The sequence below is a fragment of the Acyrthosiphon pisum genome, chromosome A1 (genome assembly GCF_005508785.2).
Source record: "Acyrthosiphon pisum isolate AL4f chromosome A1, pea_aphid_22Mar2018_4r6ur, whole genome shotgun sequence".
NCBI lineage: Eukaryota > Metazoa > Arthropoda > Insecta > Hemiptera > Aphididae > Acyrthosiphon > Acyrthosiphon pisum.
Genome location: NC_042494.1, coordinates 103,200,563 through 103,206,403, shown reverse-complemented (window position 1 = coordinate 103,206,403; position 5,841 = coordinate 103,200,563). Strand labels below are relative to the sequence as shown.

The window sequence follows — 5,841 nt, the reverse complement described above, 5'->3', positions numbered from 1 at the left end:
CATAGAATAATATTTTGTTATATTTGTTTATTCCTTTAAATGTGGTTTGTGGTATAACCACGGAGATGTGAGATATAACTAGTTATACTAAGATATACTAAGTATAATATCTTAGTCCGTGGATATAACTAGTTATTTTTGAACGCCATATACTAAAAGTTATTTTTTTCTCGATTTTTTGATTTTTAACTTGGATATGTATTCTATATTTTTATTTATATTTCATATGGTTTTCAAACATTTCAAACATTTTATTATAGACGGTATAGGTACAATTTCATAAATATATGATATGATTACCAAATTAAAAACAATGTTAATTATTAAATAATATTAAAATTATACAAAAGAAATCTAGATTAAAATATGAAATTAAAAAAGGTAAATTAAAAAATATATCTTATAAAAAAATTATGAATATTTTATATTATATTATTTGTATATTGAAATATTTGTATATAATAATATACTTGAGAAGTTTTGAGTACTCACGAATAATATTTTTAAATTACAACACAAAACTAAAATCTTTATTCTCCATTTAAATATCTAATTAGGACCAAATTTTAACTTAAAATAACTATAAAAAAACTGTGTTTAATCTTTATAAATTTTAGATTCTGAGTGGAACGATGAATGTATTGATTTTACAATGATGTGTGTTTTTTTTATTTTTTTTTTTATTTTTTTTTTTATTTTTTTTTTTGTGTCTGTCATCATCTTTTAGGACAGTAAAAGTGCTTGGATTTTCTTCAACAGTATCTTTTCTGATAGGAAAGTGAATCTAGTTGGTAATTTGGGGGGTCAAAAGTTTTCCAATAGTTTTTAAAAGCACCTTGAAAAACAAAAGAAAAATTAAGGAAAAACGGGAATTTTTACGCAAAATCTGTTTTCGAGAAAATTGATTTTGGTTTTTGGTGTAACTTTAAAACGAATGACTGTAGATACATGAAATTTTCACTGGTTGTTTATATTTCCATTTTTTATACATGATAAAATTTTCAAAATATTTTGATTTGTTTTGAGCTGTTTACGGACAATTTCAGTATCCAATTTAATTAGTTTTTATTTCTATGAATGTCAATAAGACATTATTTGTTGAGTAAAAAGACTTGAAAATTTAATACAAGGCTCCTACTATATTGTTACAATGACATTTGAAAAATATTAAAAATTCTTAGTCACAGTTTTTTTTAATTAGCATTTAAAGTTCAAAAATTGACAAAATATGTAAAAATCACGAAAATTAGCAAATTATTTTGCGTTAATAATTCGTAAAAATGTTTCATTTTAGAACTAAGATTTTAAAATGTAATACAAGATTCTTTATAGGATAATCTATATTTATATCTACCTTTATCAAAAAAAAAAAAAATGTCTATAAGAAACTCAAATTAAATTTTTATGAGCGTTTGAAATTCATATTTTTACAACATTTGATATTAACTCGATTTCTTAATTAACGATTATCTTGTGATATTATATCATTGAATTCAAATTTAATACTATCCATTATACAGTGACCCACTTGTAACCTACTGTACAGCGGAGCGACATCCACTTACCCACCTTTTTAAAAATGATATTAAAAATGTATATTTTACTGTAAAAATTGATAAATATTGTTTCGATACAAATTATAATTATTATAAATTAATTAAATACAACTATATATTATAGTCCTTTACACTCTATATAGTAGACACTATCAAACTAATAATGCTGTCGAACTTAAATTAAATGAGAAACGGAGACACACAGGTAGGTATATAATATAAATTTATAAAATTTTTTTATATATCTGTGCAGATACATGAAATTATATCAAACACGGGTTTATGTCGATTGCGATAACCGATTTTAAACACGCATGTGTGTCCCTGGCATAAAATAGTAAGTTTGGTGTCAACTGACAATATTTTCCGAGATCTAAAAATATCAGGTGGGGAAATGACTGATATCGATAAAATGGTTGATTGAAAAATGTCATGGATATCGCATATCGCAGTATTTATCTGTTTAATATATAACCTGTACATTCAACACGATCCGTTTTGTAGTAGGTTATTAGTGGTGCAGTACGTATTTATTTTATTAAAAGCTTAAAAATGGATTTAAATAAAATGCAAAATGAATTAATAAAGCAATTTCATTAATTATTGATGCTAAACGTGATGACAACAAATCGTTCATGAAGAATGAAGAATACGATCATCGCATAGAAGACGTAAAATTATCCAAGACTCAAACAAAATGCAAAAAAGATTATAGAAATATTCGTAAGTACGACGTTATTTTAATAAATCATAAAGAGCGCTTAATTAAAGCCATGAACCATGATAATGACAGTATACGTTATTATACTGCGGCCAACGAGAGAGTATCCCGTCGCCGGATGAAAACTCGTCCGATTCCGCGCATTCCCCACTATTCGGAATTGCCGATAGCTGTTCGGTAACGGTCGGTTGCGCTCAATGGTATACGGTGTATAACGGACGTGGAAATAGTGGGGGAGAAACGGGGCCTCGGAACAGTCTCCGCCGTCAGTCTGCATGCGCAAAACGAGGATACTCTCTCGTGGGCCGCAGTATAATAATAATACGAAATTTCGTTAAAAATGAAGAGCTATTCAATATTCTTCACTCTACGCATATAGCTATCGGCCATGGTAGCCGCGATCTTATGATGGCTGAAATAAAGTTAAAATATTATAATATAACAAAAGAACTAAGATAAGATAATATAACTAAAGACTAAACGAGCAGAAGAAATAGCATATAATTTAATGGAAATTTATACAACTTTCGGAGAAGCAGAAAAACTCACTTCGGGAGGCAGCTACTGTAAATAGTATTTCAGGGGCACAAGGACAGCCTTCAAAAGGTTCCTCTGTTATCATCAGCACTCATAATCGAATGTTTTCAGCGCTACCAGTGGTTTTATTTAGCGTCACATTTTGTATCTCAGTCCGTGTTTTATACAGATGGCGCTGTAAACTCTCGATTATGATGGCGATCCCCCGCATTAGCCTCTTGTACATACTTTCGAGGCCACTGATAAGCTGCTCGTTTCCAGTCCATTATATATTAGTCCGTGGTCCGTGCTTATATCTTATATTCGTGTTAAAAACGTATCAGTAAATTTTCTACTGATAAGTTCTTAAGGTCCTATCCTTAGATTATACACTATAGTATAATACACGATTTAAGATATACTGGTTACACATCGAATTGTGATAAGGAGACCGTCTAACTGAATCCCTATATCAGCTATGGAACTACTGACTGGCGCCATCTAGCAATAAATGTATTAAACCGATATGAGACCCTGATTTTATAGGTATATAGCAAGACGTATAGTCAACAGAACAAAATGTGTATAAAAGGGTTGAAAACTCTTAACACTTCAGTAAACTTAATTGGTAAAAAAGCCGATTTAATTAATATGAAGACAAAAGGGTTTCTTACTTCCCCCAATAGTAATTTATATATTATAATTAAACACATAGAAGAATGCTTTGCCATACATGCCAATTCAAATGATGTTTTTGAAAAAACATTTGAAGAAGTTTTGAAAAAAAATATAAATTTAAAATTTCAATGTACCATTCGTCAACATCAAACGGATATGCTAACAAATATTTTTTCCTACTACATAACAGTAAGCATGAGGCAATCTATATGCAAAACCAAGCCAATAAAAAACTAAACAAAACAAAAAAAAAGTTGTCAAAATTGGTTAAAACATAATAAATTAGTGTTAAAAATGAATAAAACTGTTGTCGTATATTACTCGATAGTAGATAATCATAAGATTTTTACCTGAAGTATTTCTCATTTCTTGTTATGGAATAAAATATTAATACCTACCTACTTGTAAAAATTCTTAAACTATAATTTAGTAAACTAAGTTAATGGTATTATTTAATATTGTATAACCTTTTTGACGTTTATTCATATATTATAATCGCTATATGTTTTAACATTTAAAAGTTTAAAACCACCAGAATCATGACAAAATATATACTTTTTCATAACTAGAATATCAAGTTAATTATTAATCTTCAGTTAACTCATATTAGTTTATAATCATATTAGGTACAAAGTATAAACATTAAATATTAAACTTAGAAGTTGAGTAGGAAGTTACTAATTTAGTACATACGACTATAATACGATTATACGACCGTTGACATAGTACGTTTTGGATTGTTGAGTTTCCACATAAATTCAGCTAGATGGCGCCAGTCGGTAGTTCCACAGCTGATTTGGAGACTCAATTTGACGGTCTTGAAAAATGCATAATATCATAGGCCGATGTTCAACCTGTATATCTTAAATCGTGGTATAATATGATCTAAGGTCCTATCCATTCTTATATTATCTATGACGATATAGATACATGTAAAACACATGGCTGAAAAACCATAATGTAAATGGTTTTCCATGATATTCCCAAACGCATAGTTTTTTCTCTCTCACTCTATCTCGTCCTCATGAACTGTTGGCAGGATGGTGTGGTATGCGCTGTCCATTAATTTATAGGTCTATGGTTGTTGATAAGTAATTATAAGAACAGGACTGCCAACAAAATATTTAAAATATGGTGGCAGATTTAAAAGTTTGCGCACTTTATGGGACACCCTATAGTATATAATATATGTGACCATAGGCGCAAATAGACAAATTATTTTGGGGGGGACTAAAGCCCCTCCTATAATATTTTCTAAAAATTATATATGCTCAGTACTAATAACTGACTTTTGAACTGGGGGAACTTGGCAGAAATGTGGTGGGACTAAGTCCCCCCAAGCCCCCACCTATTTGCGCCAATGTATGTGACCTTATAACTAATTGACAAAGGTAACTGTAACTCAAGTAGTAAATGGCAATTAAATATAAGTCGTAACGTTTTGTTGTTTTTTGACGAAAAAATGTATACATAATAATAATAATATAGCCCTATACTGGCTCAACAAATAATAATAAGCAGGTACTCACAATATGTATAAGGTGTGAAGACTGGCCAGCCGCTACATGTCTATATGTACCTAACATAAGTGTAATTTAATACAACACTAATAAATAATAATTAATCAATAATATTACGGCGATTGGCGGTTACGACAGTACAATATTCAATAATAATTCTACAGAAAATGACAGTGGCTATACGAGCTGTGACAGATAATAATAGTATAAAACACCGCGGTGACAGACGCGTGAATATATCAAATATTATAATAATAAAAAGAACTTGGTGATTAGCACTTATAAAAAATAAAAAACTTCGGCGATTACCGCCAGCAATAATTGATCGGATATTCAACCACACGGGTTTGCGATCGATGCACTACTCATGAATAATAAAATATAATAATTAACACACACACAATTATTGTATACAAATAATTTTACCGATAGTGTATCAGATATGTGTGTGGTGTGGGTCGTGGGGCAGGTGGTTGGAGGTGCGCGGAGCGGTCGCCGATACTGCCACTAATTATAATATTCTGGTCATGGCCGGCGCTATACATTTTTTCAAGGCTGGGCAAGTTAACTATTTTTTTTAACTCGTTAAGTTAAGTTAATTTGGAAAAATGTAAGTTAAGTTTAAAGTTAAAAGTTACTTTCCTTTTTTATTTAACTTGTTAAAGTTACAAGTTAGTTGGAAAAAATAAGTAACTTAACTTAGTTAAAAATAATTTACTTTTTTTTCATATAAAACTTATAATTACACCATTTACACCTCATGTTAAAGATCTACAAATAACATAATATTATAATGTAGGTCTTTATATCTTAAAAAAATGTATTTTGTTGTAAGTACTTATATATTATG

At 29.5% G+C, this 5,841-nt stretch overlaps 1 protein-coding gene across 1 annotated transcript in view; it reads right to left on the bottom strand.

The window, feature by feature from the left end:
- LOC100569602 overlaps window positions 1–5,545 on the bottom strand; it is an 11,504-nt gene extending 5,959 nt beyond the window's left edge. Inside the window, exon 1 of the mRNA XM_003243210.4 lies at window positions 5,001–5,545. The gene's annotated coding sequence lies outside the window, so the exon portion shown is untranslated. The remainder of the gene's footprint in view (window positions 1–5,000) is intronic.
- Window positions 5,546–5,841: the final 296 nt, after the last annotated feature.